This window comes from Dioscorea cayenensis, chromosome 5 (assembly GCF_009730915.1).
Source record: "Dioscorea cayenensis subsp. rotundata cultivar TDr96_F1 chromosome 5, TDr96_F1_v2_PseudoChromosome.rev07_lg8_w22 25.fasta, whole genome shotgun sequence".
NCBI classification, from domain to species: Eukaryota; Viridiplantae; Streptophyta; class Magnoliopsida; order Dioscoreales; family Dioscoreaceae; genus Dioscorea; species Dioscorea cayenensis.
Window position 1 is genome coordinate 8,372,640 of NC_052475.1, and position 27,843 is coordinate 8,400,482.

Sequence of the window (27,843 nt, forward strand, 5' to 3'; positions counted from 1 at the left end):
CGATGGATTTCTTGGACATTAACATTTCTTTGAAGTTCATCCTGGCACAAAAAGAAAAGAAAAACTAATAATTTGTATAGTTCAGAAATCAAAATAAATTATTTTTTATATAAATTTTAAAGGTAAAACAAATAATGTTCCAAACTTTATGAATAAGTTTGGTACCTTTAATCCTTCTTCTATAAGAATTGGGAAATCCTACAAGTTATTACCAAGTTGGAGGCAGGCCAGGCCACTCATCAATCATCATAAAAGAGCCGGCCATTTTGCAAAACGTACATGAGTGGGTGACGTTATAGTGAAGGTTTGTGGTTTAGTGTCACTTAGCAAATTGTATATCACATCATGCATAATTTTGAAGTCCCATCAATTAAATTGTTTCATTAAGCAAGGTCATGCAAGAAACCAAATTAAAAAGCTAATTCGATTGAATGAAATAAAGTAGTAGTAGACTAGATAGGATAGTTTAAAAGTGTCAGTTTGAGGATCAGATTTCACAGATGAAGTTGAGTATGGATGCAAGGTTAAAGAGACTGAATTGTAGATATGAAGGAGAAAATATATTATCCCACTTTTACAACACTTACAACCATACAATATATAAAAGCTTATGTGCTGGCTCAGCACAAACAAACAACAAAAGGATCACGTGATAAAAGTAAACAGAATAAAGCTAATGCTTGCCACAAACCAATACCATCATAGCTGGCTAATGCTACCCATGCACGTACAGTTCAAGTCAACATTCAATCTTATCAGCCACCAAGCTATTGCTTCTTTTCTCTGAGTAGCTGTCAACATACCCCCTTACTCAGAGAATTCACAAACACCCAGCATCTCTCTGAAGTATTCATGCTTGTGAACCGGTAATGCTTTTGTAAGAATATCAGCTACTTGATGATCAGTGCTGCAGTAAATTAACTTAACTTTTTCCTCCGCGATCAGCTCACGAATGAAATGAAATCTGGTGTCGATATGTTTGGTTCTCCCGTGCTGTGCTGGATTTTTGGCTATGGCGATTGCAGATTTGTTGTCGCAGTAGATGATAGTAGCCTCGTCCTGTTTTTCTTTCAGATCCTCGAGCAACCTTCGCATCCATAGTGCCTGACAAGCAGCTGCAGCCGCCGAGACGTACTCAGCCTCAGTACTAGATAAGGCTGTGATTTCTTGTTTTTTTGAGCTCCACGCAATAGCAGCTGACCCCAAATTGAATGTCCATCCTGAAACACTCTTTCGATCGTCTAGAGAAGCTCCAAAGTCGCTGTCTGTAAATCCTGTGAGCTTGAAGCAATCTGATCTTTTGTAAAGTAATCCATAGTCTAATGTCTTTGCCACATGATGCATGATTCTTTTGACTGCACCCAAATGATGTGCTGTCGGGCTTTGCATGTAACGTGAGACGAGTGAAACTGGGTGCATGAGGTCAGGCCTTGTGTGTGTGAGATACAGAAGACTTCCGACCATCCTTCGATAATTCTCACCATTTGTAGCTTCTGAATCATCTCTTAGACTCAACTTCTCATTTGTATTCATTGGGGTGGCTTCCTTCTTGCAATGTAACATCCCTGTTCTGCTCAGAAAATCTTTAGCATATCTCTTCTGAGATATGAAAGTAAAACCTTCTCCTTGCTTCACTTCCAACCCAAGGAAGTATTTAAGCAACCCTAGATCTGTTATCTCAAAAGTTTTTAGCATATTTCTTTTGAATTCTTGCAGCATCTCTGAAGATGAACTCATGTAGATGATATCATCTACATAAATACACAAAACGAGTATGCCCATGTTTCCTTGAACTTTTGTGTACACAGTGGGTTCATTCTTGCTTCGTTCAAACCCCAATTCAGCAAAATACTGGTCGACCTTGCTGTACCATGCCCGGGGCGCCTGACGAAGCCCATACAAAGCCTTATGAAGCCTATAAACATGTAGCTCCTTTCCTTCTACAATGAAACCTTCAGGCTGAGTAACATAGACCTCTTCTTTGAGTTCTCCATTTAGGAAAGCGGATTTAACATCCAACTGATGGATTGGCCAGCCTCTCTGAGTTCCTACAGCAATGAAAACCCTTATAGTTTCCATCCTCGCAACCGGGGCAAACACCTCTTCATAGTCTATTCCTTCTTTCTGGGAGTACCCTTTCGCCACAAGTCGCGCCTTCTTCTTGTACAGAGACCCGTCGGAGTTGTATTTGGATTTAAAGATCCACTTTACACCAACCGCAGTCTTCCCATCTGGAAGGTCTGTAAGCACCCATGATTGATTTCGATGAATGGAGTTTATCTCCTCGCACATCGCAGTCTTCCATTCAATGCTCTTTGCGGCCTCCTCAAAGGTTGTGGAATCTACTACTGAGAGAGCAAATGAGCAGTTATCATATATATCTGAGATAGATCTATACCTCATGGGAGTATTTTGATTTGCTGGTGATGAAGGCACTTCAGTTGTAGCACTTGAAGCAGACATTTGACTGGAGTTTTGATTTAATTCACTGAAAGGATTTCCAGTAGATATATTAACTGTCACAATCTCCGGAGTAGTTGGTTGAGAGCTTGACCAGTCCCATGGAAAGTCTTCAAAGAAACATACATTTTGACTAACCTTCACTTTTCTTGTTACTGGGTCAAATAATTTGTAACCCTTTGTTTTCTCACAAAAACCAATAAAAACACTCCTTTGAGTCTTGGAATCTAGTTTCTTACGAAGATGAGAGTCAATCAGTACGTGAGCAACGCACCCAAAAACTCTGAAATGAGTCACAGATGGCTTTCTCCCTTTAAGGACCTCATATGGAGGTTGTGGAGATGGCCCGATCAATGTTGAAGGAGATGAACGTCCCGCGTGTTTCTAGGGGACAGCGCCATGCCGTCATATACTCAACCGATTGCACTACTTGGTGATCGGTTGAGTATATGGACAGCAGATGGGCCACCGCTTCAGCCCCATAGAAACACGGGACGCTCATCTCTTCAACATTGATCGGGCCATCTCCACAGCAGTCGGTTTTTTCTCTCGCTACGCCTGCTTTTGTTGTGGAGAGTATGGTGCCGAGAGTCTGCTTTTTAATGCCTTGGAGTTGACAATATGTTGTAAATTCACCTGAAGTGAATTCTCCCCCACCATCTGTCCGAAGAACCTTGAGAACGTGGTTCAATTGCTTTTCCACCAGTGATTTGAAAATCTTGAAGTGGTTGAAAGTTTCATACTTGTTGGAGAGAAAATAAGCCCAACTGTAGCGAGAATGATCATCAGTGAGAAGAAAAATGTATACATTACCTCTCAACGATGGAGTCTGCATAGGTCCTATTAAATCAGCATGAATCAGCTCCAAAGGTGTCTCCGCACGTCTTGCTTGTCCTTTGGGAAACATTTGCATGGTTTGTTTGCCCAAGGAGCAAGTTTCACATGGACCCATTGACTTGGTGTAGGTGAGCCCTTCAACTAGATGGTTTTCTTTTAGAAGTTGCAAGCTTGTGTGATTTAAGTGGCCATATCTTCTATGCCAAAGGTTTGATGTATGACCAGCACAAAGAGCCATCTCAATGCTGACAGTTTTTAGAGGAAAAAGTCTACGGGAGGACATTTGAACTGATGCAAATAAGGTGTTGTCATTTGTATTTGTAATGTTGCACTTACCCTTAGAAAATAGAATGTCAAACCCTGAATCCATAAGCTGACCCACACTGAGGAGATTGTGGGTTAGTTCAGGAACATATTGAACCTGAGAAAGTTTGCCAGCATTTCCTGTGCTTGATCTCAATGAAACGGTCCCTACACCGGACACCTTCAATACTTTGCCATTTCCAAGCCTAAGCGTACTGTTGAGAAACATCTTCACAATATTGAAATAATTCCTTTTTCTGCTCATGTGGTTCGAGCAACCACTCGTCAATGACCCAAGTGTCACCTTCTTCAACACCGAGTTTTTCCATTGCCATGAACAATGAGCTTTCTTCATTTTCCTTCTTCCGGATCCTTTGTTTCTTCGCAATATTGGCTTCATCATTGTACCAAAGACCGGGCTTTGGTATGCCCATATTTCTTGCATACATAGCACTGCACCCTTTGCTTTGGTTGTTGTTTGTATGCATCGTTTTGGAGTGAGGATTCTCCAACTCGTCCTCTGCCTCGTCCATGGAATCTTCCTCTAAATGGTCCTCGACCTCGGGCCCCTTCCTCCACGCTTTGTTAAAGTCACTTGTGGAGTTAGCTATAGCTTGAAGTGCAACTTCTTCTTCACCTCCATTGGACACTGTAGAAGAGCTTCATGGTTTCTTAAAGAACCACTCACCTGCACAGTGTGAGTTTATCGAGGTCTTTGGCCTCCACAATGGAGGAGACAACATGCTTCCAACTTGGTGAGAGACTCCTCAAGATCTTACCTACAACTGCATGTTCTGGAACTTCTTCTTGAAGAGTCCTTATTTGGTATACAACGTCAAGAATTCTACTTATAAGATCTTGCACCTTTTCCCCATTTTTCATCTTCATGTTGTCTAGTTCTTGACGAAGAGAGAACAACTTAAGAAAGTATTTTCGAGTTACTTTTGGAATTCGGGTTTTGAGTATATCCCATGCCTTCTTGGCAGTAGTCGCTTCGATGATTCCGATAAGAACCCTTTTCATCTAAGCTTCACTGGATAAGATATAGAGCACTCATGGCCTTTTCATTCCTGCTTTGCCTCCAACACTTGTGTCTCACCCTCTTCATCGAAAACCATCCTCCACAATGCTCCACAGGCCCTTTGATCGGAACATGGTCTTCATTTGCAAGCTCCAAAGATTGTAGTTTTCCCCTTTGAACAAGGGAACTGAGATTTGGGAGGAATCTCCGATGTCAGTCATAGCCGCAAGAGAAGACGAAGCTTTTTCTGTGCTCTGATACCACTGTCAGTTTGAGGATCAGATTTCACAGATGAAGTTGAGTATGGATGCAAGGTTAAAGAGACTGAATTGTAGATATGAAGGAGAAAATATATTATCCCACTTTTACAACACTTACAACCATACAATATATAAAAGCTTATGTGCTGGCTCAGCACAAACAAACAACAAAAGGATCACGTGATAAAAGTAAACAGAATAAAGCTAATGCTTGCCACAAACCAATACCATCATAGCTGGCTAATGCTACCCATGCACGTACAGTTCAAGTCAACATTCAATCTTATCAGCCACCAAGCTATTGCTTCTTTTCTCTGAGTAGCTGTCAACAAAAAGTACCATAAATGCATGATTATAATCAATGTCAAGGTAAGCTACGTGATGAAGATGCTTTGTGTGGCATAAAAGTGTTGTGTGCATTAGAGGAAATAGATGGAGGCCTCTGTGTGTGTGTGTGTGTGACTCTGGAAATATATTAAGGAAAATGTTGCTTTGCGTAATAAAGAAGAGAAGAATAGCAACAACCTGGGCATGTCATACATTTTTTAAGGTTTTCACCTCCCAGGCTCCTCTTGTACCACCCCGGTAGGAGGAATACAACACCATTGGCACACTCATAATAACGTACCAGTGTTAGTTTATTGAGGTGTGTTACAAAAGGCAAAGGATGGCTTACAGATATAGGTTTCTTTATACTCATAATCAAAGAAATCAACTTCTCCCCACACAGAAATGGTCAGGCAATTTGAAAGATTTATTTCATTATTTATTCAATATGGCTCTAAATTATTAGAGATTCAAATGCTGATAAATGTACTCTCATGTATATACCTGCTTTGTAGATAAACTGCTACCACTAAAAGAAAATCAAATTTGAATTCTATATCATCCTCCCATCTAGATAAACTGCTACCACGAAAAGATCAGTATGGCACAAGCGAACCTCTCTCTGTCTCTCCTCTTTGCGCTTTCTTCTCTCGAGCTTCACTCTATCGCGTTCAGTCAACACAGGACCATCCAACAACTCAACCTTTTTCTTTACAGGTTCACCATCGTCCATCCCATCAAACATCCACAGCGATGTCGCTAGGCTCCACATGGCTTCTTTAGGCTTCACCAACCCATGCTTGCCAAACTTCTCCGAGATTTTGCTGCAAACCTACATTACCAAACAACCAAAACGAAAATAAACCTTCAATTCTTGGATTTCTGTTACAAAAAACCTCTGATTCTAGAATTTCTAAAGCCCTAATGTAGACCCCACCCAAAGCTTGATTAGAATAATCAAAGGATATGAGTAAGGTTCAAATCAATATGGCTAAAATCTCATTTCTATATGTTGGCAAAGCAAAGGAAATTTTTGTTATTTTTGGAATTCAAAGTTTTTAGATAAACATGCAAATTTTGTGTGCCCCGTTTCTTGTCCATACCCTCCTTGTCCAGCATCTTTCCAACATGAGAACTTTGGATGCCTATCAACTCTTCCCCACTTCTAACTTTCCATGATGCCTTGTTCCCCATTACCACCGGTTCCTTTTTCCTTCAAAAAGTAATGAACAACCTTCTTTCTCCTCTTAATCATACTTCTTGTTGTGATGTTAGCAAGGTTGGGAACATAAGAGAAATTGAAGGAGCTTCAAGGTTGGCCAACTTCACCAAGTAAATGCCCATTTGTGAGTAGTTCGGCTTCCCATCCTTGCTATTCTTGATCGCCGGCTAATGCTTTGAAGATGGTTGTCTCTTCCCATAATCTTGCCTTCTCTTCCTTCTTTGGTTTGATGTACGTTTAGTATAGATCATAAGCATGTTTTCTTTTTATGATATTGCCTTGATGATTATAACCATGTGTCAAGCTACAACCTTTTGTATATAGGTGCATCATTATATATATATATGTATGTATGTATACATATGTATATATTCATGCATTGGCCTGTAGCCAAATTGATGAGAGATTCTGGTATACTGTTGTTGAATTATATGCTCTCCTTGCTAGTGTTATACTTTGGAAATAGGCCATTGAAGTCTTGCTTCATGTACTTTGCTCACCATTGTTACTTGTTGATTTTAATACTTAAAACCCTGATTTTCTCTCTTATGTTAAGTGTTGGGCTTGCATCTAGAATGTTGGTTGAGCCTTGGGTTAGCACTCCCCCCAAGAGTGAGTTAGCCTCAATTTTAAGCTTGGGGTTAATTGCATGTTCGTCCCTTGCCATAGTTAGCATCCATAGTAGGTATCTTTTAGTATGACCCACCCACTTGGGACCTTGTATCCATTAGTATCTTTAGATCAAGGATTTGGGAGGTTGTTGATTTTATTATTGCTTGTTTATAGGATCTCTTCAAAATGTTGATTCTAGTGTTTGAAATCGATGTGAAGTGGTTGTTGGGGAGATATCCAAGTAAGTAATCCACACATATTATTTTGACAAGTTTTAATTGCAAATTTTCTAATATTATTTGATTATACATTTAAAATATCCCAAGAGTGAGAGCCTGCAACTATTTTGTTTAAAGGATTATTTGATCATTTTTGGATTTTAAATTTTGGTATGTAACTTTACATTATTCTTTTATTGACTTTTTGCATATGTATCTCGAATATGTAGAAAATTCTGAACTTAGATTTCAAAGATATTTTGTTATGAACATTGTAAGTGATCTACTGATATCTTTTGTATATCATTTCAATTTTTATTTTTGTCCTTATTTTTGGGATTCTCTGAAATTATGGTTGTGTTTAGCATCCAATCATCTGTTAAATATTTGTCTGACCATCCATTTGTTTATAAGACCTATGTATTCTTATGTGATAGGATTGTGATCATGTTTTGGTATAATGATAAGATCAAAGTTCATGAAGTTAATGTATAGTGGATGCCATATATGTTTTGAAGGATGCATGTTGATTATAGGCAATGTTGAATTGATGTCCAAAGTGACATATAGGTGCTTGGAAGAAATGTTAGTATGGGGGAATGTCAGATGTGAATAAGTCAAGAGAAAGGTTGTACTCCAACCACGAGGCAAGATTGAGTCTTGAAATTCATGTTTTGAATTATTGTCTAGGATGGGGATAGCCTCTCCTTGATGATATTGTTACTAAAATTATAAGCATGCATTTTTAAAGCAAATTAGGTCATTTGGTGGTTTAGAGTTTTGAGTCAATATTTCAAGGGTTATTGGGATGTATTCCTACATATTTGAGACCTTTACATTGTATGCTTCATGCTTGGAATTTACTAGAGTTGATTTACAAGTTATGATAATAAGTTGGGTGGAAATTGTGACATGTATTGGGAGGTCATAGAGATGGAATTTGTGGAAGATTAAAATTAAAAAGTTGTAATGATTTATTTAAACTATCTATCTGCCAAATTTAATATTTATTGGGTGTACAGTCTATGAGATATGATCCATTCAATTTGACGTGTCGTAAAAACAATATTGAATAGACTAGCAGAATTATAGACAAATTCTGGACTTAGCAAGTACAATTAAGCAATGTGCTCAGTAAATAAAATATTCCTTATCACCTTGAATTTCAACCTGCAAAATTTCAAGTTTATTGGTTTTGTAAATTAGGAGTTATGATATGTTAAAAAGACCTGTGCATGTTGATGTCTATATGAGGAATCTTTGGGATTAACATGTTATTTTTACTCTTGGAGACTAAATTTGGTGAAGTATTAGACAAGGAAAGTGTTCACGATTGTCCTAAGTTTCTTACTGCAAAATATTTTGGCTTTTGATAGTATATTCTTGGAGTTATGCGTTTTGGAAATGAGACATCTTAGAAGTGATATTATATCGAGACCTTGAGAGTGTAAATTTTCAGTGTGATTGGTTTTTATTTGATGATTTATTCAATTTTGAAATGTTGTAAATAAATTCTATTTATTCAGTTATTTTTTCTCTAATGGGATTTTGAAATTCTGTATTTAGCTCATGTGAGTATTTGGGATAAACTTATGAATATTCTGTATTTTGGCTTTGAAATCTGTCTGATGTTTTGGTCTCCAAATGAGCGATATGCAACCCTGTCAGTGGGGGGTTAAACCCTGACCTTGTCGATAAGTAATTTTGGGAAAGTGAGACTGTAGTTTCGCACCGTGTCCGTTCGGTGAAATAATCAACGGCCACTTGGTATTCAGTCTCGGGACCCCGAGGGTAAATAAATAATTTCTGTTATTTTGGGCTCGGGTCTGTCACCGAGGATAAACAAATGATCTTTGGCACTTACAGTGAATTTGGAGACATACTCTAGATTTTGTTATCTATGCTTTATCCTCTGGTTTTGATAATACTATTTGGTGCTATTGATTTTTGTACAAATTTCAGATTCGCATTCCTGGTTTTCAAAATTTTGGTGAACGACTTACTTGGAAATATTCTTTTATTAGAATATTATACTATGTATTTTGTTAAATTGTGATTTTGGAGACTTGTGTTATTCTGAAAATCCGGCATACTTGAAAAGTCGTTTTTGTAATTTCTAATTTAGTCTAACTATGGTTTGGAGACTTATGCTCATGATATTTAGAAAATTTTCTTTATTTCTGATTTACAACTGGGAATCTAGTATTATTTTGATTACAGTATCCTTAAATAGTGGTATTACTTGAGAACTAAACCTCTGCTGAATTATTTATTTTGTATCGTTTAAACTATGTTTAAACTTTGAGTTATTCTTAATATTTGAATTAAGATTTATGAATCCTGTTGTTTTAAATCACTTTCTGGATTACTTACTGGGCTAGTTTAGCTCATGGATTTGTTTTAAATCCTTTTCAGATCAAGAGTGGTAGATCGGTGGGAATCTTGTAAGACTGCCTGTAGATGTTGTCTTATCCTGTTGTAAATTTTGAGTTCTTGTTATTTTCTACCCCTGTATTCCTGTACTTTGTATTTTTGGACTTCCGTATCCTGGTATTGTGTATTTTGTAGAGTTTGTAATCTTATAACTCAGTTGGGTTATTATAATTTTATCTGTCATGTATTAGATTCTGAGGCCTTGCAGGCCTATGGGGCTCACACCTTGTGGGTCTGCGGCCGTTTGTCCGCGCACCGGGTCTGGCGAGCCGGGTTCGGGGCGTGACACCTAATATAAAATTCAAAGAAAGCAAAGCAAAAAAAGTTTCAATATGAAATCAAAAATAAGAATCCCGAAAATCAAGAATCAAAATCCAAGATGGCTAGGGATATACCAATCGACCTTCTTCGTAGTCTTCAACGCAGCCGGAATCAACAAGGAGGCCACCGACGGCCTCAAAAGCGCCATCGCCGTCGACGCCAAAGTCGAAATCATCATCAGCGAGGACGTTGATAATGTAGTCGATGATAGGCTTTGTGGAGGGACTTGGCACGAGCAGTCGCGGATCCGGAGCTGTGGGCATTGGAGGCGAAGGAGTCGAGAGGGAAGGAGGATGAGATCGGAAGAATCGGGGCGGGGTCCTTGAAGGCTGCGAGCTTCTGAACAAGAGAAGAAGGAATGATTCGGGGAGACACCATTGATGGCGAGCTTCAGATCTCCAAGCACGAGACTGAGAGTGGAGGGCGGAAAGTGGCAAAGGGAGATCGAAGAGGAGGAAGACAAGGATGTTGAAGAAGCTTGGGATGAGATTGAGAAGGTGGAGATTATATAATATCTTTTTATTATATTATTAAATTATTATTAATTTAATTTAATTATCATACCTAATTTGTTTTAATTAAATAGTGATTTTTTTTAAAAAAATAATGTATATATAATCGGATGAATATTATTAAATATAAGTAAAATTATATGGAAGGGGATATTTATGGATTGAGTTGGAGGCTTTTAATTTTTGGTATGATAAAATTGTTTATAGGTCATCTTCTTTCCTTGTTTTTATTATTATTATTATTATTTTTATGAATGTTCCTTTTTTGATTATTGTTTTCATATTATTATTTTTTCTAAGTTTTTTTTATATTTTTATTTTTTAAAAAATAATAAGCCCAAACTTTTGCAACACATTTTGCAACGCCAATAAATCATTACAAATTATGTATCACAATTTGTGTCGCAGACTAATTATATACTGGGCCCCAAAATTTTGTGACATATTTTGTGACGTTCTAGGATGGTCATTTTTTGCAACACAATTAGATTTTTTTTGCAATGTTTTTGGTTTTTTTGTCGCTCATTGTTGCAATTTGTGTCGCAAATTTGCAACATTTTTACGTGTCGCAAATAACATTTTTTGTTGTAGTGTGATTAAAAGGAATAAGAAGAGAGAATGAAAATAAAAAAAAGTAAAAAAGAAAAATCAGGGAAAATTATTTTTATATTTTTTAAATGTAAATAAAAGATATTGTATAAAATAGTTAATTATATTTAAGGATAACCAAATTTTTTTATTCATAAAATAATTGAAACAAAATTATCTACTTTAATTATTATAATTAAATATTTAAATAAAAATTCACTTTAACTATTATAGGTTATTATTATTGTAATTACAATAATTAATCCACTTAATTATTATTGAATTTAATTTTTATAATTAAATATTTAATTAAAATAGTACACTTTAATTATCTTTTTATGTAAAATAAAATGGACAAAATTTCTATTCCCCTCAAATAATTTTAATATCTATTTTTATTATGATTATTAAATGTTTTAATATTTTTTATTTAATTATGATAACTAAATATTTTAATGATGTAAGTCATTTTAATTATTATAATCTAATAATACTTTAATTATTAGGATGTATTGAGTGTATTATAAAATAAATCTTTTTTAATCAAGGCTAAAATGATAAAGTAAAGAGCAAGGAATGCTCAATCCCATTCCCAATTCCTATTGGTGCATACCCATGTTTGGGTATGCACCAAAAGTGAGAGTGAAACCATTCCTTGGGGATCACTCCCAACATCCAAACTTGCTCTATTTGTTACATGTTTTAATTAATGTTTAGATGTTTAAATCTTTGGGATAGTGTCTATTTTTTCTCAAAAACAAGCCTTGCATGCAATTGGGAAATTGGAACCTTTCCCATGTGGTAAATCAAAGGGGGTTATAGGAAAAGTCGTATATTATAACCTTGTATGTGCTTTGATGTAGGAGTTTGGTTGAGCTAGCAATTCCTTGTGTTCTATTTTGTACTTACCCTCCTTAAGTAGACTCATCTATAAAGTGTTTTTAGGTTAACTATATCTTATGCTTAACATTTTACGTCTAATTGACACATTTATCACTTATGCATACATGTTATGCTTTCATGATGTGTATTGGAGGCATCACTACTGTACTTTCTTTAAAATATAGTTGAATTTCAAACTTTTTGACAAGAGAAGACAAAGGCTAATTAAAACAACACAAAAAGCGTCATTAAACAAAACACACAATCATAATCTAAGCCTAGCTAAAGTAGCAGCTTCAATAAACCAGTTATTGAGCTCCATTCTTTTGTGAAATAAAGAAAGGGTAGGGTTTGAGCGAGCAAACTTAGCCAACTTGTCAGTGAATTCATTCAAATCTCTTGAGATCCATCTTAGGTCCACGCCCGGAGCCCGATCTAGAAAGACTTTGATTCCTTGAATGATGTTCTCCAACTTTTAAACTACCATGAGATCTCCATTTTTAATTGCCTCCACTATGTTTCAACAATCTATATACACCTTAATGGGCCTAATGTTTCTCAACTAGCTTTGCTCCAATGCAAAGAGCATTGCCAATGTCTTTGCATAAAGTCTTCATTCAACCAAAGACTCCTTTAAATTGTGCAAGCACAACAAATATCCAATCAACTAAGATTACAAAACCAATATCATTCATGACCCTCTCAGAGTAAATTGTTTAATGGGTCACTAAATTATGCTTTTTTTTCCATTTTGAGCTACATACTTCAATTTAAATCAAAATGGTTACCCTAACTTAAATTTGTTTTACCAGTAAGTCACTCAAGAGATTCAGACACATATTTGATGATGTGGAGATTGGAAATTCCTTGTCAACAAAGTTGATGACAAGTTGTTTGCCTAGTGTGGGGAGCTTTGATAAGTGTTAGAACATGCATATTTTATACATAATTTCCAACACGTTTAGCATGAAATCTTATGTGTTTATTACTAAACTAGTAAGAAATTGCATTCTTTCATTCACCATGAGTTTAAATGTGTTTTAGGGCCAAAGAAGCAAATATTGAGGTGATTCGAGACAAATCGGACCAAAACACAACCAACATAACATCACTATGGCTTCACTTGCATTCTTTCATTCACCATGGGTTTAAATGTGTTTCAGGGCCAAAGAAGGAAATATTGAGGTGATTTGAGGCAAATCGGACCAAAACACAACCAACATAACATCACTACGGCTTCACCACGACTGTGGTCTGATCATGGCAATGTTCAAGACCATGGGAAGAAGATGTCACGCCCCGAACCTGGTGCGCTGACAAACAGCCGCAGACCCACAGGGCGGGGCCCAGTGAACCTGCAAGGCCTCAAAACCTAACACAGACTAGGAGTAGAAATAAACTGACAGAATAACAAATAAGAGTACAACTTAAGGTTTACAACCAAACTCAAATACAAGGTAAATAAAATACAGCATGACCTACAAGGAGGTTCTTAACCAATAATATAACTGATGCAAAGACATAAGCATTAAGACCTAAATCCCAACGAAGACATCTACTGGAAGCCTTCTAAGATCCCTGGGTCTACTGCTTCTGATCTGAAAAGGATTTAAATAAATCCATGAGCTCACTAGCCCAGTAAGTAATCCAAAACAACTGAAAGCAAAGTTCAGGTTTGAAATTTGCACAAAAATGCAATAGCACAAAATAGTGTAAACAAAATCAAAAGGTAAAACAATAAATACAATATCCAAAGTATGTCTCCAAATTCACTGAAAGTGCCAAAGGTCATTTGTTTACCCTCGGTGACAGACCCGAGCCGAAATAACTGAAATCATTTATTTACCCTCGGTGACCCGAGACTGAATAACAGGTGGCCGTTGATTATTTCACCGAACGGACACGGTGCGAAACCGTAGTCTCATTTTCCAAAATTACTTGTCGACAAGGTCAGGGTTTAACCACGCACTGACAGGGTTGCATATTGTTCATTTGGAGACCAAAAATTTAGATACATTTCCAAGCCAAGAATACAGAATATACACAAGTATTTTCCAAAAATTCATCTAATAAAATAAAGTAGATAAATAAATAATGTAAAAAGAAAAATACTCACTTTTTCCAAGCCTAAGCATGGTTCTCATTTTTGGAGAAATAATAACAACATTTCACAAATATTTTTCCCAAAATTTAAGAAAATAAAAGATTTACCAACAAAAATAAAAATACCACAAGTATAAATAATAGTGAAACCAATAAATAATTATCCAACCAAACTCAAGGATGAAATGCATGATTATTAATACAATAAAAATACTAAAATTTGTAAAAATTCAAGGTCTAATGTATCTCATCAATTGAAGAAAAAAATGATCCACCTAATTCCAAGATAACTAGAAAAAAATAATTTCAAGGGAAATATTGACTAAAAACAAGGATGCTAAAAAAATTTTTAGGAAGAAGATAGGCAAGGACATAAAGGTAAGTGGATATTTAAGGGATAAATGTATAACCAAATAATAGATAGGTAATCCAAATTGATGTTAGGTGGACCAAGGATTCAAGCACTTAATAAATCTTAAGTTTTTGTTATTGGGAATAAACAAGGTTACAAAAAGGATAATTACTTTTGCCAAATATTTGGAAGTAACAAGGAAATAACATGTATAAGTTTTTGGCAAATAAAAGCACTATGGTTCCAACTAAGTATAGAAACTTCTCTTCCTCTAAAAAAACACAAGACATAAATAGATGGCATTCTCACAATAATTTTTTTAAAGAATAAATGCAAATAAAATTTCAGAAATTTTTACATGAAAATAAATCAAAAACCACAAAAATTTAAATACAAGAGTTTAAGGGATTACTTACTTGGTGATCTCCTAAATTCAAAAGAAATCCAAGATTATAGCTCAAGGTGATCCTATAATCCAAGGAAAACCAACCAAAATACATGAATACATATACACATGGAAACATACACAATATCATGGTTTTTAAATAGCATGCTAGTTCTACCCTCAAATAAGGTCCAAAAAAAAAATCTCCACCATGCATGGGTGAGCAAGAACTAAGCAACTTAACATTCATTAAACTAATGCCAAGGCCAAACCTTTCTCCAAACAAGGATGGTTAAGCACAAGCCTTTGAGCTAACACTAAGCTCCAAGGGTTTCAACAACAATTTTTGAGCTATGAACTAAGAGAAAAACAAGCATAAACAACTCCGAATTTAGTCATCAACAAGCCAAGGTTTCTAAATAAAAAGAGCTAACATGATAATCAACAAAACATGGCAAGCTAATCAAAAGATAGATAAAAGTCATGGCTTTAGTTACCAAAAAACAACACTACCAAAAGAGTTTAACCAAGAAGGGCTAGGGCTTACTATGATGGCCGGAAAAGAGTGTGTTGAGAAGATAGCCAAGCTTCAAAAACCTTCTGTCTAGCAACCTCTCTTACAAGACAAAGGAATGAAGAAGAAGCACAAGAGGAGAAGAAAAACAATGAAGTTAAAAGGTTCAAATATCAAAGGCATAGATGTGATGGAAACCATGAATTCCTCCGGGAATTCCTCATGACCACCTTAGTGGAGAGCAACCTGACAAAGGGAAATAAGGTGAAAACAAAAAAACTTTGATTAATCTAATCAAGCTTTGGGGCGGGGTCCACAGAAAGATGTCACAAGAGGCACAATGGTCCTTATAATGGCCATTGTGATTCACAATGGCCGTGGTCATAATAGATAACACATAGAACTAGACTGTGATAGGAGGTGACTTACGGTCCAAGAAATTAGACTTGATCACAAAGACCTTCACAATGGCTATTGTTACCCTATGCGGACCCCAGTCTATAAATAGCCATAGGTTTTATTATTTCAAGAGGATTCTTTTGTAGAAATTGGTTAGAGAAGGCTTGATTTCTAGAAACCTTTGTGGCTAGAGAAGAGGATCAACATTATTTCATCGGATTCTGGTGAATTTCTCAAGAGGATGTCAACATATATCGATAGCGGAGGGTGTGTGAAGAGATTCGGTGCTATCTTGACATCCTTGGGATCTTTTCCACATCAAACCATCGGAGACCTATTTGATAAGTAAAAAGAAAGTATAGGAGCCTCTCGCCGTTTCCTGAGGAATACGACCCTCGTGCTCACCCACGAGGTATCATATGATGACACTAGGGATGGCAACGGGTCGGGTTGGGTGCGGGTATTGCCATACCTGTACCCGTACCAGATACCCCACTACAATACCCGAACCCGAACCCGAACCCGACGGGTTTTAAAAACCCCAACCCACACCCATACCCAACGGGTAATCGGGTACCCGCGGGTATACCCGCCCCCACCCAAATATTTAAAAAAATTAATAAAACATATATTATTTTTATAAAAAAACTTTAAATTAATTATAATTTTTTTATAAAATAAAATTATTATAAAATTACAAGACTAAAAAAAGAGGAAAAATAAAAAACCCTAAATTGTTAAGTTGTAGAACATATTAGTATATATATATATATATTATATAAATATTTTAGTAATTTTAATTTTGGGACCCGAAACCCAGCCAAATCGGGTTTTACCCGTCAAACTCGGGTCGGGTCGGGTCGGGTTGGTTCGGGTATGGGTATTTTTGCCATCTCTAGATGACACGTATACTTGTGGTGTCAAGTGTACGAAACCATTCATGTGGTTGCTGTGTGTCAAGCTTTTGATGCCGTTGCTCGGGAGCACCTAGTTGAGAGATTCTATGAAAACTTATAGCTTAGTGTTTTAGTCATTCATTCTTTTGTTGTATTTGTTAAATCTTACTATTCTTGTAATTTTATTAATACACTCTTTTTATTCCTGTAAGCCCCACAACTTAATTAAATCATAGCCGTTGTTTTTAATTTTAATCCTAGCCATTGATATTACTTAACTAAATCCTAGCCGTTGATTGAATTTTTTAGTTCAAAACCCTAGACACCTCAGCTCCTTCCGATTTAGATCATCGTTAGAAAAACGAGAAAGACCTAGTCTCATCCTTCTCTCCCTATTTACGGATGGTGTCGGCGACGAGGAAAAGAGAAGGATCTTGTCGTCATGGGTTCGGTTGATTCACTGTTATTGATGAGGTAAGAACCCTCTTCCTTGGATATTTGAAAAATATTGTAGAATTATTATTGTTTTTTTTCTAGATCTTGATATGTTAATGTTGGATATTAGTGATGGATGGGTAAGGTTAACTTCTTGTTTGAGGAGTTTGAGATTAATTTGATAGGTTTTAGATTTCATTTTTGATAATGGTAGAAACTCCTCTTCAAATTTAGAGGTCTTAGAGGCCGAATTTGGAGGATAATAGAATAAGAAACTTATAGAGATCAATGTTGTATAAATACCTGAAAAATTTCAAAATTTTTGGAGTAGTATTCTGTAAATTATAAATTTTTGGACGTAGGTAACGCGGACAAGATTTCTGTTCAGCCTTTAAAAATTTTTGATTGATTTCACAATTCTAAGTTCTGATTTAGATTTAGATTTATATAAGAAGGTTATAGAGGACAAGTTTATCTTTGACTCTAAAAACTTTCAGAATTTCTAGTAGATAAGATTTCTATAAATGTGCTTAATAATATTTGTGCAGAAAACATAAAGATTTCTTAGACAATTTGATGGTCTTGTACATGAAATTTGGAGAAGAGTAATATAACAAAGTTATAGAATTTGATGTTTTTTAGATACCTGTAAAAATTTAGATTCTTTGGATGAGTCGTTTAAAAGTTATGGCATTATTAGTGTAGTTGTGCCCAATGATATTACTATACAGAATCTGAAGTTTGTTTGGTGTTTCTCAGGGTCTTAGATGTTGTATCTGGTATAGCATAAAATAAGAAAGTGATGCATTACTGAGTTATCTAATTTCATGTAAAATATTATTGCTTTTGAAATTTTATATTGAGATATATTCATAATTGAAAGGGATACGTTTGAATTACAAGCCTGCAGAAATAGTTGGACATTCAATTGAATATTATAAATTATGTAGTACTCTAAGTTGTGTGAATTTCGAATATGTCATAGTGTTAAGTGACTATTTTTCCTAGAATTTTGAAATTTGTGATTTGGAAAAGTGTATATGAAGTTATGATGGTATTAGTACTCATTTGATCATGTTGGAATTATTGATATGACTTTTAGAGTGGGTAATTGCTATCGTACTCTGGCAATAATCAATATTTAGGAGTGTAGAACAATAGTTTGAACTTTTTTTTTGCATTTGTACCCTTCTAAAAATCTTTTTTTATATACTATTGGTTGTTAGCCTCAATTTGTTATTTGAAAGCTAATATGATCTCTTCCCAAATATAGGACATGACAAGGGTGTAAGGTTTGGGAGTATTTTTGGGCGTTAATCAGGTAAGTATCCCACATATAAATCCTATTATATGTATATACTTGAAAATTCTAGTTTTGTGAACTTTTAAAATTTTTGATAAAAATACTGATTATTTTGTTTATATTTTGAATTATTTATTTATTATTATTTTCGGAATTACTTTAAATTATTTGAAATTTCGAGTTAGTGATATTTTATTTTGGATTAGAATTTTCTGAAAGGTTTGAACATCTATTTAAATTCAAATTATTCAATTTCTAAAGTGTTAGACAGCTTATCTAAATATGTATTACTTCAATTGTGAATTTTAGATATCTTTTAGTTAATTTTTTGATTAATTATTGTTAATATTTTTTTTTAAAATTATCAGTTCATGGTTGAATTAAAATAACTGGTTTATTTTGATATGATAAAAATGGGATCACGAGACTACAAATTACTTGCATTTTGCCAATATGAATTTTAACAATTTATTGTTTTGTGAACATGAACTATTTTGACACAGTACCTGTAGTCCCCAAACTAACTTTGCAATAACCCTTTCACTGGGGGTTAAACACTGACTGTGTTGACATGTACTATGATATGGAAACTGTAGTTTCCCACTGCTTTCCGTCGGTGAAGAATAACAGCTTTTGATAAATCTGGCTCGGGTCACCGAGGCTAAATATATGAGTTCTGTTATTTTGTTTTAGCAATAGTTGTTTGGGGGACCTATATACTTGGTTTTGACATATCTGTTTATTTGAAATAAATTTTATTTCTGATTTTGATTTTGATAATTTATGATTTTTGTAAATAATCCCTATAAGTTTTTTGTGGGTGCTTACTGGGATGTCAAGCTCATAATGTGTTGTTTAATTTTTTTTTTTTTTCAGATTAGGAGCTTAATAGATCACTGCTTGAGAATCGGGTTTGAGGCTTTGCATGCCTACTGGGTCTCAGTCTTGTAGGTATGCTGCGTTTTGTCAGCGCACCAGGTCTAGCGAGCCGGGTTCAGGGTGTGACAATTCCCCTATGCAGGTAATTGTACATGACCAGAGCTAACCTTGCATACTTAGTAGAAAGAGATAGTGAAGTTGAAAGAATATTATTATGAAGGCTCCGAGAGAAGTTAGCTGTGGAAATAGAGGTTCATATTGAAGATCGAGAGTCTGATATCATGGCTGAGCCTAGGATAACACTTTCTGAGTATGAATAGCAACAATTCACAGGAGAAGAGTTTAGTGTTCAAGCCCAAGTGGCTGCAGGAAAAAACTTTGAGATCAAGCCTGGTACCATTAGGATAATGCATAACTTCTGTTAGTTTGATGGCCTAGTGGATAAAGACCCAACCACCCATATTTTGAAGTTTTTGCTGATCTATTTGACATTTAAGATATTTATTGTTACAAACAATGCAATAATATTGAGGCTTTTCCGTTCAGTTTAAGGGGTTTGACATATTAGTGGCTTACTTCTCTAGCCATGGGGTCTATTAAGACATGGAATGACTTGGTGTAGAAATTTATTGGTCTGTATTTTCCACCAAGTAAGGTAGCGAAAATCAAACAAAATCTCAGCATTCAAGTAGGGAGAGTCTGAGACACTGTTTAAGGCACGTGAGAGGTTCAAGGATCTTTTTAGGTGGTACCCTCATCGTGGGTTAAGTTCATGGATGAGACTACTGATTCTATAGAATGGACTAAACTAGCAGACAAGATATATCATCGATGCCTCAGCTAGTCGGCCATTGAGCAACAAGTATCTTAATAAGGTAGACGATTTATTTGAGGACATGGTCAACAATGAGTCACACTAGAGTTCAAGAGGCAAGCAGCTGAGGGTGGCTAGATTGCATGAAGTAGACGTAGATACCATTTGCATGAAGTAGACATAGATTGCATGAAGTAGACGTAGATAACAAAAGGTGAATGTGCTCACAAGGAAGTTGGATCTACTCGTGAGTAATGGTCAAGGTGCTAGTTCAAGTTCCAGAACTATTCTATTCTGTGAGACATGTGAAGGAGGATATGGGGTAGCTCAATAGCCGATTGTGACCAACTGTGACCAACAGTACCTACAACCCATGATGGAGGAGCCATCCTAACTTTTCCTGGAGTCAGGGCCAGCAATAGAGGCCTTCCTAGTAGCAAAATTATTAGTATTAGTCATAGCAACAGTAGTTAGAGAGGAAATTCTCCACAGAGGATGTTTTAGCCAAATACATGATAAGTAATAATGCTAAGATGGGCGAGTTTGGTGCTACATTAAGGAGCATCTAAGCATCAATTAAGAATTTGGAGAACCAAGTTTGGCAGTTGGCAAGGGTCAATACCTACAGGCCTCAAGGTAGTCTCCCAAGAAACATCGAAGCTAACCTGAGGGAGCTCCTGAAGGCGATATCACTCCACAATGGTAAGACTGTTAAGGTGAGGGTTGCTCAGGGTCCAAGTGCCAATATGAAGAGGGTAACCATACAGGAAAGCCTTAGTGCTTTAGAGGAATCCATTGAGGAGAATGATCAAAGAAGTGAAGAAGAGCCTAAAGGCCAGTCGCAGACTCAACCCATAGTTCAGGAATATAAACCTCAAGTTCTATATCCCTCTAGGTTGATAGTTGACAAGGAGGATGCACAGTTCAAAAAGTTTATAAACATTTCTAAGCAACTCCACGTCAATATCCCAATTGTTGAAGCTTTGTCCCAAATGCTAAAATATGCAAAATTTTTAAAAGATTTGCTCACCAATAAGAGGAAACTTTAAAAAGTAGATACGATGGCTCTCATGGTAATTGCTTTGCTATTATGGATAGGAAGCTACTGAGGAAGTTAAGAAATCCTCTGAGTTTTGTGATCCCATGTCGGTTGGGCGACGGCGTGGAGGAACATGCCCTAGACGATTCTAGGGTTAGTATCAATGTAATGCCATACACTATTTATTTGAAACTTTGGTTAGGACTTAGAAGAACTTAGGCTGCCAATAATGACTTTGGAGTTGGGTGATAGATTAGTCACAAGACCACGGGGAATTGTGGAAAATGTTCTAGTGACAGTTGAGAAACTCGTCTTCCCTGTGGATTTTGTGATCTTGGATATAGATGAGGATGTAGAGACCCGCTTATTCTTAGAAAACCTTTTCTGAACACTTCTAGGGCTCTCATAAATTGGCGAGATGGAAAGATGACTTTGAAAGTTAGGGATAAAAAGTAGTGAACATCGTCCTGAGTGCTATGAAGCACTCCATTGACCATGATGATGAATGTTATTTTGCACAAAACCTAACTTGTCTATTTCTGATCTTGTGCAGGATATGTTCATGGTGAATCCTCTTTAAGAGTTCTTCAAGGAAGAGCTTGTTGAAGCACTAGTACAACCCGTGAGTCCATCTCCTACACTAGCCAGGAGAATGGGTAAATCAAGGAACATAACAATATAAAAGGTGTGGAGTATGAAAGAACCAAAAAGCTGAACACTGCATTGAGGTAAATGATAAGTACCTTAATGTATGTATTTTATACATATAAGTTATATAATATTCATTTGATCTAAGGGTGAGAGTGACCAATAGTCGATGATTGCCTAAGGTTTCCAATAGTCAACTATCTTCTTCAATAGTTCAGTGATAAATGTCAATTATGTCCATCACCCTAGTTACCTCTCTAGGGGTTCCAACATCTTACCCTTGCTCATAAGGAATAGGTTGATCCATATCTTATCATACATGGTGGTCAGAGAGAAATTCACAACCTAACTCCTTAGGATGAGCACTCTCACCCTTGAAAGCAACTATATTTGTCTGGCCCTTATGTATTATGCACACCTCGCCTGTTCTTCCCATGTGTTACTTTAATGGCTGAGGATTAAAACAAGTGTCCAAGTCCTTGGTATGTGCATGAGGCCTTGGAAAAATCACTAGATCTCATCCCCCATCTCTCCCTTGGCCCCTGTACACCATCATCCATGGCTTGTATTCTTTCTTCATGCCCTTCTATAGCTCAACCTCTAGCTCCAAAGTATGTCTTTAGGGCCTTAAGATGAAGCTGTCACACTTGGCCTTGCCTCACCATAGTTGGCTTTATGTGATGTTGGGAGTTGAGTGACAGTTATTAGAATGTCATAATTCACATTTCCACATATTGGGCTACCAGAACCAAATAAAAACTTGTTTCTTCATACCCTATCTGACCATACCTGAAGCAAAAATTAGGATGCTTCTCATAAACAATAACCACCATAACCCAGTTCTCCTCTATTCCACTTGTTTCAAGGATTGGGCAAAATCTATCTCTATGCAAATCCTTGCATATCTAGCCCTAGATAAATTCAATGTATGATTGTCCATCGTAAGCAATTGCCTAAGATGTGCTCTAATGTCTTTGAGCATGTTATCTTCTTAGTACTCCATCGACAGATAATGCAACTACAACCATATTACCGTTGTGTCAAGTTTCTCAAAAGCTGGTTGAAAGTCAGGTCTCTTTGTTACCTACAACACTATCCTTGTGATTATTCAGGGCTCTTCCCATAACATTTGCTCCAACATTTCATGATCTTGGCATATGATGAAATAAAAACCATTTGACATGTTTGCAATAATAAATGTTCCAAAAGAACTCCATAGCTTTTCTAAAGCTTTCCTAGTCTACTCCAGCAATAATGTCTTCCCTAGAAATTTTCCTAAGAGAGAACTCTACATCCTCTCTTGTGCCTTAAGATAAAAGTTATTACTTATGCATAGAGTATTCTTAAAAGAACTCTACATCCTAACTTTGCACATTGTTTAGAAGTTGACCGAAGGATTTTTGGAGTTAATAATTGAAGCTGAGCCCACCTTCCTTGTACTTACACCCATTAACTTTGGATCCGGTTGGGTAATTATTGGTTTGTAATAATTGAATTTAGGCTGCTTTTAGAGAGCTTAGTCTGAAGGAATGCTCTTTATCTTCTTGAAAGCTCTTTTTTTTTTCTTCTTAGAGGAACTCTAAAGCTTGGTGATGTTGGTGGTCATTGTTGCAGCCATTCAATGATTCTACTTTCTTTTTGGTTTTAAGGTTAGATCAATGCTTTGCTTCTTTTCTGTGTTCATTAGCTTGGCGACTTTGTTGTGATGTTTAGCGATCTTCCATTATTATACTTGGTACTTAACAATATGGTTATATGTTAGTTTGTGTCTTTCTCACTCTCAGTTTAAGCTATTGTGTTTTAATGAGCCTAGTATGCATTTGGCTAAAATTTGTTCTGTGGGCTTTGGCCTTGGCAATGCATCTGTGAAGCCTAATTTGGTGTTGAGCATGCATCTCTTTTTGGTTTATTGTGTATACTATCATGTATTTTGTATGTATATCAGTATATATATATACATATATGGTTGTATATATGTATGTGTATTTATATTCAGGCGATTGGAATTTAAATTGTGCAAAGCATGTTTACTTTAAATCATCTTTTAAAAATTTTATACCCTTGAAAGCTTAAGCAATGCTTTCATGAGGTTTTAATTATATATATATAAATATATGTTTCTTTAAAATGTAAGAGTGTGAGCTGATCGGGTGTATATCACATCACTCTCCTTTTTGTTTATTTTATGTATCTTTTATATTTAAATATTTTATAATTAAGTTTACATGGAGTTTCTAAACTTGGTTAAGGGGTTAATCATGCTGGGAATCTTTGGAAAAACTTTCTGATTTTTTTTTAGTTTAGGGGTGTGAGTTTTGTGAATTTTGACTAAATCCAAGTTTATTGAGCAACCTCTAAATTTATATTTGTGGGCCTTTTGTTCTTGTTTTATAGTAAGTATAAATTTTTATAATTATTGATAACTGCTTATGTATAAGTAATACGAAGTATTTTTTTCTTACATTGAGCATCACTTTTATCAGATTTTATCGTTTATGCATGTGTATTTGCGTTCTTTTGTGCATTTGGGGTTATGGAGACAATTTAGGAAGAAAGAAAGCAAAAGTAGATCTTGAATGCATTTGTTGATGAAGTTCTTTTTATTGAATAAACGTAAAGACATAAGGTGTGCTCAAAGACATGTGGGTGTGTGCCAACCTCCATTGTGCTCAAGCAAATACATAAAGTGGAGGGGCACAAAGACAGTCACATGTGTTCCGACTTGTGCAACATTAGTAAGAGCTCCATCAATATGGTTTTATTGAATACACAACGCGATCTACCGCAAGAATGTGTGCCCATTCATGTGGCCTCAATGAAAAGAGTGGATTCAAGAGCATTATGGCGAAGTATTATAGCACTTTACTGTAACAAATCACTATAACAAAATCATTGTAGCAGTTTCTATTCACAGACCGTAGAAAACCAATTCCTGAAAATCCACACGGCAGTGTGGAAATTCCACACACCCGTGTGGATGCCCGATTCTAGCCCTTATAAATATCATGATTTGAGGATTCTTTGGGGATCTTTTTTCCATCTTTTGTCCACCTTTGGACGCTCTCATGGCTAAGGTTTGGAAAGGCTTTAGTTAGTTTTTTGGAGCGGTTCTACAACCTTTGACATCGCGTTCCTTTGGAGGAGAGTTATTGGGGGAGTTTTCGTCGACATCAATTCGGCGAGGTGTGCCCTAGGCTTGACAAGGGAACTTTTGGAGAAGACGAGGCGGTTCCACATGACCATTGATACAGACTACAAGGGGGTTTTATCTATGGATAACATGCTTTTACTTTCGATTTCATTGTTGATTGTGTGTTGCTCCATGGAGAGCTAAACCACTAGTGGGTGCTTGGACTTGTAAACCTTAGATGATTATGTTTCATTGACTCTTATTATGTTTCTTTAATTGATGTTTTAATTGAGTTCCATCCTTGAATGCTTGTTGAATTGATTTTTTCCTTAGGGTGACACTAGGGTTGAGAATCTATATTGGTAATCCTTGTGAATGAGTGACACTTCATTAGGATTAGACAAAGTAAGGTTGGAGAGGGTTGAGAGGGTGAGTCAAGAGGTAGTGGAACGCCCCCTTTCCCATATGGTGTGATTTATCCTACCTCCATGTTTCAAGAGTTTTTTGCGGTCACGGTAGAGTGAAGTGCTAAGAGACAAACTCCATTATGGCTTAGTTGTACGAGCAACAGATTAAAGTGTTGAAGTATCTTTGATGCTGGACTTAATTGTGATTAAGGGTCTTTCGCCTAAACTAAAGGGTTAGATCTATATTAGAGAATAGGGTTTATCATTTGGAGTTGCTAGAGCTTTAAGCAATCTTGTACAGTGTGGGGGTGTCGAGAGTATATCTTTCCGTCGCGACATAGTGTAGGATTAGTCATGGTTGACCTTAGGTTTCGGACCGTGTGTATTTGGATTTTCACGACTTATTAAACATTATCTAGGAGGCATAATAATTAGTCTTGCACTTGAAACAATAGTCCAAGTGTGAGCAATGTCCGGGTGCCCATCTTTCTATCGATTACCTTTCCTTATTCCTATTGTGCTATCTTTTATGTTCTTTATTTTCATTTGCATTGATATTGTTCACACAACCCTTCAATCTTTCTCACTATAGTTAGATATCAATACTTATGTTTTTAGCACTATTTCTTATGGATACGACTACGTACTCACCGAGGTACTTTATTACTTCGACAACCGGAGCACTTGCAATACACACACGCGAGGGGTGTGCCAATTATGTATATCACCTTTTTGGCCATATTTTCATGTTCATATCCTTGTTGTTATATGTATACTTGTAGATATGTATGCAATGTTTTTATATTTTTATTGGTCCGGATTATTAGTTTGTGACCTGGAATTTTCCTTGATTGCTTAGTTTGGCCCTCTTCAAGCCTTGAGCTTTAGTTGTAGGTTTAGATCCGACCCAAATTGTGTAATCTAATTTTAACTTCTTTTGATTGGTTAGATCCCATTAGCGAACCTTAAGTCGTGACATCTGTTGAACCCAACTTCGTAGTTTCGAGCCAGGTAGGCTCTTGCACCAGTATAATTCTGCATTTCTTTGGTGTGTGGTTAATTCATGAATTATTTAGTAATTTTATTTATTTATTTATTAATTTTGTTTTTGTATTATTTATTCGGTATTTTCTCTGTATGTACTCTGTATTTCTGCAGTTTTTAGTACATCTCCATTCCTAGCAAATTGCCCAAATAGGAGGAGTAAGTTTTAGCCATGTGCACATGTTTTTTGTAGTAGCACTACCAGACATGCTTGTCCGTCTCAACTACGGTCGAAGATCCGGCTTTGACTGTTGATATTTTGTCTATTCTGTTTGACTTCACCATCGAAGATCCAACTTTGAGCTGTTGATTCTATTATTAGTTAGGGAGATGTACATGTCTGTTTCTCATATTTCTTGTATTTTTGATTATTTTTGTATTCTGAGTTTTTTTCTATATCTCTGTCTGAATTATAATTATTCTACAATTATCTGTATTATCTGTTATTTCTGCAATCCTACTGAGCCCTTGTGGCTCATGTGCTCTGTGAATTTCTTTTTCGTAGGGGAAGATTAAGCCTCCGATCGGGGGTTTGTTCTGGGAGCCTTATTTCTGTGTTTATTTCGTCAAGGTTGTTCACCTCTAGTTAATTTTTTGAGTGAGTGAGACTTGTATTCTGTCTGTATTCTGGCTTTCTTTCTGTTAAGAGTGGCATTGTATTTCTGTAAGGCTGTTAAAGCCATATTTGAATTATGTTTGTTTGCTGTTGCTTTTATTTGTAATTCTATATTATTGTTTCATGTTTTGCTTGTTAGGGTTGACTTTGACCAGACCTGAGTCTGATGCCTTGTGCCTAGTGGGGCATAGCCATGTTGGATGCGGCCGATCTGTCAGTAGGCCCGGTTTTGGGGCTAGGGCATGATATTGTATGTGATGGGGTTGTGAAACAAGAGCAAAAGGAGTTTCTTAGATGGATTTTTGCAAAAGGAGTTTCTCAAATATTTTTTAAGTAGGAATATTAAAGTCTTTGTTGATGGAGAAGGATTTTAAGAAGACTTTGAAAACCTAAAGTTGTGACTTTCACTCTCCCTGATGGTGGCTTGCATTATTATAGTTGTCCTACACTTGTACTTTTATCTTTTTTTGTGTTTTAGTCTTATTTAACATTGAATGATTAGTTATGATGATCAAATACCAATTTTTATTGCTACATCTGTATAAATAGTTGAAGGACAATGTTCTAATTTTTTTTTGGATTTTTATAGAATGATAAGTAATTTTTGACTTCAATTATTACTACAATTTGGTTTTGGAATGTAATTGATTAGTGTATATAGTCATATGGCTTGTTAGTTGGTCGCAATTATATAGTTAGGTTGTGTTCATATGAGTTGATGGTGATGTCTTATTGTTCTTGTTTTATCGACCTAGTTGAGAGAAGGGTCACATCAAAAGTACTTAAAAATAATAATAATAATAATAATAATAATAAAAATAAAGATGAGGGACATAGATTTTACTTGGAAAATTATAAAATAAATTAAGGTAAAAACCACGAG

General features: G+C 36.0%; 2 long non-coding RNA genes across 2 annotated transcripts; both read left to right on the forward strand.

The window, feature by feature from the left end:
• Positions 1–6,282: 6,282 nt before the first annotated feature.
• Positions 6,283–9,876, forward strand: LOC120260452. The gene is made up of 3 exons (XR_005536412.1): positions 6,283–6,554; positions 7,217–7,283; positions 9,676–9,876. It is a non-coding gene; the product is annotated as an uncharacterized LOC120260452 (long non-coding RNA).
• A 13,451-nt stretch (positions 9,877–23,327) lies between these two features.
• On the forward strand, positions 23,328–27,471 carry LOC120262312. The gene is made up of 3 exons (XR_005536747.1): positions 23,328–23,412; positions 26,850–26,942; positions 27,100–27,471. It is a non-coding gene; the product is annotated as an uncharacterized LOC120262312 (long non-coding RNA).
• The last annotated feature ends 372 nt before the right edge of the window (positions 27,472–27,843 follow it).